Source organism: Equus asinus, chromosome 23 (genome assembly GCF_041296235.1).
Source record: "Equus asinus isolate D_3611 breed Donkey chromosome 23, EquAss-T2T_v2, whole genome shotgun sequence".
NCBI classification, from domain to species: domain Eukaryota; kingdom Metazoa; phylum Chordata; class Mammalia; order Perissodactyla; family Equidae; genus Equus; species Equus asinus.
In genome coordinates, this window is record NC_091812.1 from 29,106,086 (window position 1) to 29,118,480 (window position 12,395).

General features: G+C 36.0%; 1 long non-coding RNA gene across 1 annotated transcript in view; it reads right to left on the bottom strand.

The window, feature by feature from the left end:
- The window catches only part of LOC123276670 (uncharacterized), a 44,294-nt gene extending 36,621 nt beyond the window's left edge, over nucleotides 1–7,673 (bottom strand). The window contains exon 1 of the long non-coding RNA XR_011497402.1: nucleotides 7,535–7,673. This is a non-coding gene — a long non-coding RNA (uncharacterized lncRNA). The remainder of the gene's footprint in view (nucleotides 1–7,534) is intronic.
- Nucleotides 7,674–12,395: the final 4,722 nt, after the last annotated feature.

Below are 12,395 nucleotides of genomic sequence, written 5' to 3' on the forward strand. Positions count from 1 at the left end.
GTAAAATGATAGACATTCCTAAGTACTCTGTCTCCATCATTAGGATGGATCTTCTAGAATTGGACGTAGATTGTAAACCTTAATTGGGTATTTCTTGTCCGCTCTGACTACAAATGGACCTCCAAGCTAAGCAGTAAACTGGCAGAGATTGGGGGAGTTACAAACCAGTCATAAAATTTCTAACAAAGAGCATGCTTTTAATAAGCTCTCATTATCCCAAATTTGCTACCTTTGAGTTCTATGTACATCTTTTGGAAGGTCATGAAAATTCAGTTCTAATCTTTGTTTTATTTCTGTCTATACCTATGCAAGAAAGCATACTTTATTCGAAGTCAATCAATCTCTAGCCTGAAGGCTGTTTTATGTTGCATTGAGCTGAGCTAAGAAAGTACAAGGCAGTCAACCATGATAAAATGGGAAGAATTATGTAACGGGGCTTTGCAAATAATGATGTATTATGTAAGTGAAAAAGATTGTGATCAGAGTAAAAAATGAAAGAACAATGAAAAGATCATGTTGATGGTAACACACTGATAGAGACTATATTTGCTCCATCTTCACACTATTTCACTAAAATAAAGAACAAATGAGATGAAGTTCTATGACAATTGCAAAAAGAAGATAGGCCTTATTTACATGTTTTCTAATATTGTCACGTTATAGCTGTTCATGACAAGTAGTTGCAGAATTTATACCACTTTTGCAAAAACATCGGATGCATAAAGCTTTAAACCAATTAACTTTGATGATAGAATAATAATGAGATATTTATACTGAAAGTGGGATTTGATTTTTTTTTTTCAGATTAAGTCAGTACCAAAAGAAGAATTTATTCCATGTCTCTTGTTACGTGATAGGAGCAAAGTACAGAAATTTAACATACTTTTTAAATTCCATAGTACCCATAAATCACTGTATAAACCATAAAAGACTTTTCAGCTATACCAAGTGGAAAATAAAGGCAATAACTTTTAGACACGAGGTTAAAGATTTTAAACCTTTCCAGACAATGGAAGCGGAGGTACCGAGGAAGACAGTGGATTGCATTCCTGAAAGAATGCTGTGAACATTTGTTATTTTGTCTAAGCAGCATCCCTCCTGATGCTTAGAACAACTCTATCTTCTTTTGGGTGAAACCAACCAACTGATTCTAGTAAAGTCTTCCAATCATAGCACATCAACTCTCTGTCTATGGTGGACTGTTGTAGGTATAGGCCAGGGATCTAAACTAGGCGATCAGAACACTTTTCTAGGATTTTTCTCCTCCATAACAGTGGAAGAAAAAATGCTTCTCTGGTAGAGAAGCAGTGAGAAGTGTGAAGGACAGGAATGTTGGTTGTCACGTTTCCTACCATTAGGAGCAAAAATAATTTGATTAATGCAGAGATAAGAGAAAGAGAAAGAAATTTCTGACAACACTCAGATTCCTGGTTCTGTGTCTGATCTATGCTTCAGTTATGTAAGACAGCCCAGTACCTTTCTCGCGCACTTTCCCCTTCTGACTAAGCTTCTTCGAGTTCAACCTCTGCACTAGCAATCCTGACTAATTCAGGGGACTTATGTTTAAAAACACTAATCAACAATACCACAGATATTATTTATATTAAGGAGAGATTAATTAAGTTGTAAAATGATGACAAGCTAGTTGAAACACTTCCCTTGCCCCTAATGCTGTTTTCCCCTGGTGAATTGCTGAGGATCCTGTGATGCTTACCTTCCCAAGATCTTCCCTCTCTGTCTTGAGTCTATTCCTCTATCCTTCTCCCCAGTAAAGCCTACTTGCCATTCGCTGGCCCACTGCGAGAACTCAGTAAGTATTAGTAATTCCCTATTACCGTCCATCCTGTACTGGTCCTTTACATAGAACTTAATAGTCTGGCCTCTTACCACTCTATTGTTGAGAACAACTATAGTGGCTTTAGCTGATTTGTCTTCTGATTCTCCTCTTGTGTGCTCCTGCTTTTATTGGCCCATGTACGACAAGTTATTCCTCCTGAATTTGACTTTCACCCTTGGACACAATGCTGATAATGGCTTTTTCAAGGTCTTCTTTTCCCCTAGCCCTTTACTGACCTACGCTACGGAGAGGTAGATGACTTCTTCACAGCATGTCCACAAGGGGCAGAGAATTGAATTTAGATACCTTCAAAGGTTGAACCATTATTGCCTTATGTTATCAAGCTACTTTAGTTTGTTTTTCAAAATGAAGACGTTGGCTGTGCTTATAAGAGGGTGACTAGCTATCAATCTTCCGTTTATGATCCGTTGGCTGCAATCACCTCAAAAGGCAAAAATATAATTTTGAAGTCTGCCCTATTTATGAGTAGACCATTTGGAAATTCCATAGAGAGAAAAAGAGTAAGCTTTCTTTTCAGAGTGGATTCTCTGACATAATGCAACAACTTGTGTCTTTAGAATGTAAATTCTTTGGGGGTGATAGATTTTTTTTGCCTTGTTTTTCACCGAGTCCCCAGTACCTGGAAGAGCACCTAGCACATGAGATTGCTAACACCTTTTGGAGAACTAACACATAGAGACTGGGTAGAGCTGAATCTTTTGCTAAATAATTGAATAAATGTCTGATTTTGTGTGTATATTCTCCTGTAGTTTGCAGAGTGGCCAATGTCGCCGTGGACAATTTGGGTATGAATAAGAATGTGTCCTGAAGAAATTTAGTCTAGTAAGGGAGAGAGACAATATAAAATAGTTACACTGAAAATTCAAGTGAAATGATTCTGTATTCAAGATCCAACCAATGTGCTGTTTGCTTCCCAGAGAAGCAGCACATCTTTCTATAGAGATTTGAAGTTGCGCCTGGCTTTTGAGCTGGGTCTTAAAATATGAATAGGATTTCAACAGAGAGAAGCTCCAAGTCAGAGAATGCCTTGCCCTAGAAAGAAGTCTTATAGTCATTTCTGAGCCTCCATGAGACCAGCAGAAATAAAAAATAATATATTTCAGTAGCTGAAATAACTTGAGTGTAATTTATTAAGCACTGCAGTGTCTTCAGGACACAAGTATTTTAAGGAGTTCTGAGTGCCAGTCCATGGGGGAAAAATGTGGCTTTTCTACCACTTCTCCTTAAAGTGAAATGAGTAATTTGAAAAAAGCTTCTTCTGTTTGTTTTTCGTTTTCTTTTAAAGTTCATGTTCCGGTTTTAAGCATCTGCCATGTTAAAGTCGAACTGCCTATTAAAGAAAAATACAGGTATTTCAAGGAAAGGAACGGTACGATTTTCCCACTACTCAGGTTCTGACAGGACTGCAAATGTCCCTCCCCCTCCCCCCACTCTGGGGCAAATTTTAAAGCCATGATTCATCAAACCACAGTTAGACATCCTGAACTTTGCTAACTCCTTCTGCAAAACAAGTTTGTTCACAAAATGGCTTCTTCGTTCCTTTTCTTAGAAGCTCTCTTTTAAGGTAGTGACATTCACCACGCAATAGTTTTCTTCAATGCATTGCTTGCTTTCACAAAACCTCATCTATAGAGTTTTTAGAAATATCTCCTAGCGATATTAAACTTAGTACACTCAAGCTACATAGAAATGTAACTTGGATGTTTCAGTTTGAAGGAAGTTTAGGAGACACTGCATTTTGAGAAGTCCCTGAGGCTGTTCTTCTGAGCTGTGTTTCATTTCCATATTGCAAATATCAAATACTCTAAAGAATATTTGCCTAACCCATCATTTCTAATCCCAGGGAGTTTTTCTTTGCTCCCTCTTCACCCAACTAAGCCTTTATTCTCTTTACACATAGAGTGCTTTAAGCAAATTTACCTGTGTCCACAGCAAATATGCCTCAGCTCCAGGCAGCTGACTTCTTGTTCACCCAGATGGAAATTAAACTGAAATGTGCATATTGCAAGCACCTGCCACAGCCTCTTAAAAATGCAGAACCTTAACCAAGCAACAGGATATAGTTTCAAATAGAAAGAAGAGCTGCTGCTGAAGCTTGGGATCTTTAATTCTCTGGATTGTCCACTGTAAACCCATTAGTGAAATTTAAATTTCTTGGGGTTCTTTAGAACCTGGCTATCACATGTGGAATTTAGAATTGTTTCTTTTTCAAATTTTGCTTATTTTTAGTTTCTTCAAAAGACTCCTGGTTATATAGCAGATTTAGAGAAAATGTTAGAATTTGCATGTTTGGCTTTGAGCTTAAAGATGATCTTGGTTATAAAAAGTGTACAGCTTTCTCCCCCTTTTTTATCTTATATTTTGATGCTTATTTTATGTTAGTTTCATGACCTTCCATACTTGTACGGAAGTATAAAAAACAGAAAATATCTAAAAAATTAAGAGAATGATTATTATATACTAGCTAGCTACACAGCAGTCACTTCCAACATTTTTGTACAACGATAGCATTGCAAGACATTTGGATCATTCAGTTACTAAAATTGGTCTCAAATCCCATGCCATCATTATGCGTGTAGAAAAATTGTGATGTGTTGTTGCAGAGCTCAAGCATTGTCTGTTACTCTTAAACCATAGTCATATCTGTCTTGCAGTAGGAAAGTGAAATAGGTTGCTCCAGGGCATTGTCAAAATCAGAGATAACCATATATTCTAGACCAGATATTTTTAAAATTCTTCATAATAATCAATACTTCAGGACATCAAGAGACAAACATCAGCCAAAGGGTTATTTTACTGTCTACCGCTTATTTGTCCAAAATAGTGCAAACGAAATTTATCTTTATTCTCCATTGGCGAGAGAAATTTCTTTTCCAACTGCAAGAAGTTCTGGCCCTCGTGTTCTTGGGGGTGCACACCAAGGGATTTGCTGATGATCTTTAGCTACAATTCTGCAGATATGACAGGGCACCTGCTTCATGAGAGAGCCATGCTGACCTATTGCTTCCCCTAAGACCATGGAAATGTGTAGTCCCAACTCTATTAAATCATGGAGGGAGGGTCAATGGAGAGGAATAAATAGGAATAAGGAGGCAAGGAGGAACATCTTTCAGAAAGAGAAAGATTTCTCACAAGAATCTGTCATACATTACATCTTTTCTCGATTATATGTATAAATTATCTCTGGAAACTGGGCCCACGAATTTAGTGGGAATTCTAAAAATCGCAGTCAACACTCACAATTTGCTAATCCATTTAATTCTCTACAAGGAAAAAATATTAATTGTATATGGAGTGTTAGCGGGATTTTAAGCCTACACAGGGGCATTTGAGTAAGGGTGTCCTTAGTTAAATAATAAATCTGTAATAGTTTACTAAGGCTGCCATGACAAAGTACCACAGACTGTGTGACTTAACCAATGCAAATGTAATGTCTCACAGTTCTCAGAGGCTAGAAGTCCAAGACCTAGTGTTGTCAGGGTTGGTTCGTTCTGAGGGCCATGAGGGAAGGATGTGTTCCAGACTCTTCTCCTTTGCTTGTAGATGACCACCTTCTCCCTGTGTCTTCATATTGTCTTCCCTCTGAACATGGGTGAGGTTTCCTGCCACTGCTTTTCTGTCTCTGACCCTCAGAATTAGTAAATCTGTCCCACCCGAGGACTAGCTGTTCTTCTCTTTCCTCCCATCAAATTTTCAACTGGAAAAGGAGGATGTGAGGAGATCTTCAGTGACAGAGATATCCCTCATCCCTAAGGGTAGTAACTCTTTCTCTGCACTGGTTCTTCTGCCCTCTCAAATCTTCTGGAAACTTGTTCTATTAACTACCCTGTTTTTCCTGTATCTTCAGTTCTCTTTCTTTAATAATTTATTTTCCATTAAAAACATATTCAGATTTTCCAATCCTGCCTCACAATTAATACCCTGTTGCTCTCCATTTCCCCACCATTCATGAAAGTATATGTGTCTGTCTAAGAGTTGCCTAAACTTAACTCCACATTCTCAGCTCTTATGATCTTCTCAAACCACTTTCTCTCCAGCACATTTCCAAAACTCTTATCCTTAAGGCTACCATCTCCCTCTGAGTTTCCAAATTCAAGGTCCATTTTTAATGCTCCTTCACGACCATTCTGTAGCCTCAGCAATAGTATTTGCATCTTCCTTCCTGACACTTTCTCCTTCTGCTTTTTGTTGCTTCTTCAGAATTACTTTCCCCTGGTTTACTTTCAGCCCTTCTGGAATATCTTCTTCGTCATCCATTTTATTGTGATAGTTGTTGCCACATTGCTTTCCAGACACACAAGCGCTGGCAATGCATGCAAGAATCTTTCTCTAATAGTCTCACTGGTTAAGATGTCATAGAAAGTTTTAAACTATCCCCAGTCTGATAGGTATGTATAGATATTAATTTTTTCTTTAAACAGTATTTCCCTCACTACTGTAAATTCGAATGACTTTTCCTGTTTGGCCATTTGGATTTGTTCTCTGAATAGTAATGTTTTCCACCCATTCTTGTTGTTGTTTAGGTTGCTTGCTTTTTTCCCTCAGCAATTTATAAGAACTCCTCGTATAATGTAGATATCACCCCCTCATTAATGCATGAAAATACATTTTGAAGTTAAAATGAGAACCTACTGATTTTGTTTATTTATATTTTTCCACATGTGGATTTTTATTTGTCTGTATTAAAAACAACTCTCTCTTACTAATGTTAGGTTTCCATCCATGGACAATAGTCTCCCAACCCAGAGATTATATTCGTATTTATAGAACATCTTGAAAAAACTTTTTTTTCTTTTATGTAATTACTTCCATTTAAATCTTAGATCCATCTGGATGTATTTTTCATGTAGCATAAAATGGGGATACAGTTTTTCTAATTGTTCCCACATTGAATTGCCTTAAATTATTAAGTTCAAATAGAAGTTGAAAGTAATATCATTATTAAATTTAAGAATATGAATCTTTTGTTCATGTCGTAAACCCATGGGGATTGACAATACTTATGTGAAGACTTGCTGTATTTTAAAATACACATGTGACTTTTTTTGATCTTGATTATATAATGATTTTAAATTAGTCCATCAATCTTAGGATTTATATAGTCAACTGGGCTTTTTTTATTAATAGAATTTAGTTTTTAGAGCAGTTCGAGGTTTACAGAACAACTGAGTTCCATATATTCCTCTTTTCCTGGCCTCAGTTTCCCCTATTATTAATATCTTACATTGGTGTGGTATGTTTGTTTTAATTGGTGAACTGATGCTGATACATTATTATTAACTAATACCGTAGTTTACATTAGGGCTCACTCTTCATGTACACGTCGGTGGGATTTTGCCAAATGCATAATGCCCTGTACGTAACACTACACTATCATACAGAATAGTTTCCCTGCCCTAAAAAAATTCTCAAAGTGGGTACTCCACCTGTTCATTCCCTCTTCCCTCCCCCTAACCCATGGCAATCATTGATCTTCTTACTCTCTCTAGAGTTTGCCTTTTCCAGAATGTCATAAAGTTGGAATCACAGTCTATAGCATTTTCATAGTCTTATTTCACTTAGCAATACACATTTAAGATTCCTTCATGTCTTTCCTGGTTTGATAGCACATTTTTTCTTATTGTTGAATAAAATTCCATTGTATGGACGTACAAAAGTTGGTTTTTATCCACTCACCTCTTGAAGGACATCTTGGTTGCTTCCAATTTCGGGCAGTTGTGACTAAATCTATAATCATCTGTGTGCAGGTTTTGTGTGGACACATGTTTCCCAACTCATTTGAGTAAGTATCTAGGAGTGCAATCGCTTGATTTATGTGTTTAATTTTGTAAGAAACTGCCAGGCTGTCTTCCAAAGGGCTGTAGCACTTTGCATTCCTATCAGCAATCAACGAGTGTTCCTGTCAGTTGGGCTTTTGAGCAAATAATGTCTATTACTCGAACAAATATTGTCATGAATTGAGTTTATATATTTTTTCTTTTTTTATCAGAAAAGTTTTGCTACAAGTGGGTTGACAGAAATGGAAAAATTGCTGTGAGAATACAAATTACTAAGAGTTTTAGATGAATTTGTTTGCAAAATGTATAGTAGTTAACCTGGCATTAGGAAACCTGAGATTTCATAACTTGGCAGTTGAATAGCTCCTTTGCTCTCCTTGAACCTAGAAAGCAGAGTGTGACATCTTGACCTTAACATACATCTTAATTTTCCTCCCCCAAAACTTCTTGAAAATTTATTGGGATAAAATTAGTTACAATAGGCAATGTGACTACCTTATTCTCTTTTTTAGGGATAATATAGAGAGGAATGAGGATACCATATTCAAGGATTAAAAAAACTTGTAAAACGTGAAATTACTAATCCTGACATGATTCTGCTGGTAGGAGTGTAAGAATTGACTCATCAAATCATTCACTGACTCTTCCTAAGTCACACAGTGGTAGATACTAAGCCACCATTGAATTTGAGTTTCTCTCTTATCGAAGATTTCTCACCCACAAAAGAAAACGTAAAGAGGAAGAGACGGAAGATCTTAGCACAAGTATATTAGCTGTTTTTGTTTGATAGCGATTGGAATTATAACACTAGGATGGAAGAAATATAATCAAATTAACATTTACCTCAAAACTCACACCCTGAAAATAGCAGCAAGTTCAATATGAGTGAGCGCTCAGTACTTTTTCTCTTATCCTCGGATTACACCAGAATACAAGGTTTCAGAAAATCTAGTGAAATGGGAAGAGGCCCCACCTCGTTCTTGATTCCAATGATCTCAGTTGCTGATGACCAGCTCAGTAGCACGGACCTGCATTAAGGCCCCAAGAACATGGCAATCGGTGCTGACTTCTTTCATGTCCCATGAAGTCAGCACCTGAAAGGCAGCCCCTTCTGTGACCATGCTAACACAGAGGCATTTGAGTAAATTCAAGTAGACTATATGCTCGGGAGAATCAAAAACTCTTGAAAATTAAAATTGATGTTTTTCCTGTTTGTGAACATTGTATAAAGAATATGAATATAGGGGCCGGCTCCGTGGCCTAGTGGTTAAGTCCTGCGCTCTGCTGCGGTGGCCCAGGGTTTGGATCCTGGGCGCAGACATGGCACCGCTTGTCAGGCCATGTTGAAGTGGCGTCCCACATCCCACAACTAGAAGGACATGCAACTAAGATATACAACTGTGTAGAGGGGGGATTTGGGGAGATAAAGCAGGGAAAATAAAAAGGAATATGAACATAAAAATAACTCCTACAAATCAATAAGGAATAGGCAGATGACCCATTAGAAAAATGGGCCAAAAACTTGAACTGGCAGTCCAAGAAAGAGAATACCCAATGACCAATATATATGTAAAAAGGTGCTCAACTTCCTTAGTCACTTGAGAAAGGCAAATTAAAACTCGATGGTAATATACCACTTCACAACACCAGAATTGCTAAAATGAAAAAGACAATATCAAATATTGAGAAGAGTAAGGAATAATTGGATTTCTCATTTACTGCAGTTTTGGAGTGTAACTTGACACAACTTCAGCAAAGCACTGTTAACTAAAGTTGAATGTACGCATACCCAATAAAACTAGCAAAAGTGCTGGAAGATATGCATAGGAAGGTTTATAGCAGCAGACTTTGCAATAGCCAGAAATTAAAAACATTCCAGTATCTGACAAGATAAGAATGGATAAAAAAAATTGTGATATATTTATACAATGGAATACCATAGAGCAGTGAGAATAATGAAAAGACAATAATGTACACAATAGTAAAGTAAACAGTAATACAGATGAATCGTACAAATATGATATTGAATGACAAAGTCAGGTATAATGACTGATTCCTTCATCACACACAATTTTGAAGTTTTTAAACATACAGAAAATTCCAAAGAAGGCCATAATAAACATCATTGTATTCAATACTCAAGTTTAACAGGTATTACTTACTTCAGAATGTTATTTAAAAAAAAAAATAGAAAGATGTAGGTATGGTGAAAAACCCACACTCTAGGCCATTCACCTTCCTTTCTCCTCAGGGTTAACCCTTATCCAGGATTAGTAAGTTTTTTTCTCAATCATGCTGTTATGATATTATTTCAGACATAAACATTTCTAAAATATATACCATTGTTTTGATGTTTAAAAATTTTTCTTAAGTAGTATCATACTTATTCTTTGCCACTGCTCTATTTGGTCAACATATATTTTCAGCATGTCATGTTTTTATATCTAGTTCATTCATATTATATCACTTTTTTATCCATTCCTCTATTGATGAATAACTGGGTTATTTTCAATTTTTTGATAATACAAGCAACATTTTGATTTTCATATGTACGTATGATTCCTATGACACAATTACATTCTTTAGATTATATCATTAGGAAGATACAATATTCTTCACCTTTCTTGGGTACATCTACTTTAGTAGTCATCTTCAGTCTTTCTCAAACGTTTAAAAATACAACCTTCAGTTGGAATACGTTTATATTTTACACCTTACATTCACACACACATGCATACACATAACACTATAAGCCAAAGTTTCAGAAAATAAGACTCACTTTGTAATACGTGAGACACTCTGATAGTTTCCGTATTGTTCCATTTTATTTTATTTCTTTAAATGTTGGTCAGTACATAGTAAATTGACTTCATAATTCAAATGATTTTGACCAAAAGTTTGAAACACATTGCTCTAGATGTATCTGGACCCTCAAAACCAAAAATTTGTCTTACTGGGGCCTGACTTAATGAGAAACTTCTGTTTTCCTTCCAAAGTCCATGGGGATAAGGAAATTCCAACCTCAGGAAATTCCAATCATAGTTTACTCTTTGGGAAACAGTGGTACATCTCATTCTTTCTTGTTGAATCTATACCAAGAAAGCAAGATAATTTATCAAAATGGTAATCCGACACATTCTCAACCAATCACCTCCATTCTGATGTGTTAAAAATGAAGTTCCTTCCACTTGTTACACAAGGACAATTTTGTTTATTTTTCATTAAGTGAGGTCCAACGAAGGCGCCCACCTTTCACCTTCGCCATCTGTTTGACCACTTCATTAACTTCCTTACTTTGAAAAAATGTTTCTCTATTTCATGTGATGTTGGGAATAACTGAGTAATAATGATAATAATAATAATAGTAATCCACGTAACTCAGTGTGTGCGTGCACCTGTGTGAGATAATTATTTGACTTATCTAAAAGTAAAGGGATAATCATTTAGAACACTATTTCTCAAAATACTTTAACCTGTGAACACACTAGAAATACAAACTAAAACAATATTTTCATCAGCTGTGGATAGTGGGTGTGAGGAAGCTGTAGAGAAATTATGGAATTTCAACGAAATGCTCTTCTTGATGATCCTGAATATACTTTTTTCTCCAAATGAAAAGTATTGTTTAGATATAGAGAGGTGGGGGAAACGCCTTCCTAAAATCAGATGTTTTGCTACAGTCTTACTAAACACTTTTGCTCTGTTAAGTATGACATGTGTGAGAGATCCACGTGTTGTCTCACTGATTTGTTTCCTCTTCACTATCAGGTCCACATCAAAGGAGTAGAAATTAATATGCTGTGAAAATATAACCTGCAGTGGTTGCTTTTAGCTATCTTCTTTTTCTTTTCTTCTCTTCCTTTAGTTTCTGCGCTCTCACTCTAAAGTAAACTGAGCTGATGAATCATCATCTTCTAGAAACAGCAAGAGGGGTGAGTCATTTCTCCAGAGCTGTAGTACGTGGCATTTCAAGTTCAGAAAACATTTAACCCATGATTATCCCTTAGCTGTTAATGGTAACATATATGATGTTTTATTTTCACAAATCCACTTGACAGTATTATTGTGTGGGAGAAAGAAAAGCTTCCAACATATTATTCACAGAAAGATTCCTCTATGACTAGTGATTTTCTTCTCTTTTTATATTTGGGAGTTTCTTTGCCTTTAGAGTTACAGCTGGAGGTTAATTTTGGAAAAATGTTCTAACTTTTTTTCTTAATTCTGCCACAAGTCTCGCGTTTACTGCTGCTATTATAGGTTTCCCAATGCATTACAAATCCAAATATATAAAGCCACTCCTCTGGGTTTATGCTACTGGTAAGCACAAACACAAAACAAAACGAGAATATGTTTCTTTTAGATAGTTGTATTTTATAAAAGGTACATGGACTTTTTTCTTCATTTTGCAAGAATGTCACTGTGCAGAAATGTTCCAACATTTCCATTACCAAAGTTAGAAATATAAATACAAATAGGAAAACAAATTTTATGTAAATATCTATTCCTTTCTTACCTGACAAAATAGATGTAGTATTAGAAAGCTGATCTACATCTGTCAAGATTGATTTGCAGTGATATCAATCAACTAATTAGTTAGTAGCTAATTAATTAGTTCAACACATACTTATGGTAGATGCCAAAAATATAGATTGGCATTTTCTCAAATATTTAGATTAGATGATCATCCTACTTCAGGAAGTGTTGACTTCATTAACATTAGTACTGAGAATTTAGAATGTGTTATAAAAACCAACAATCTT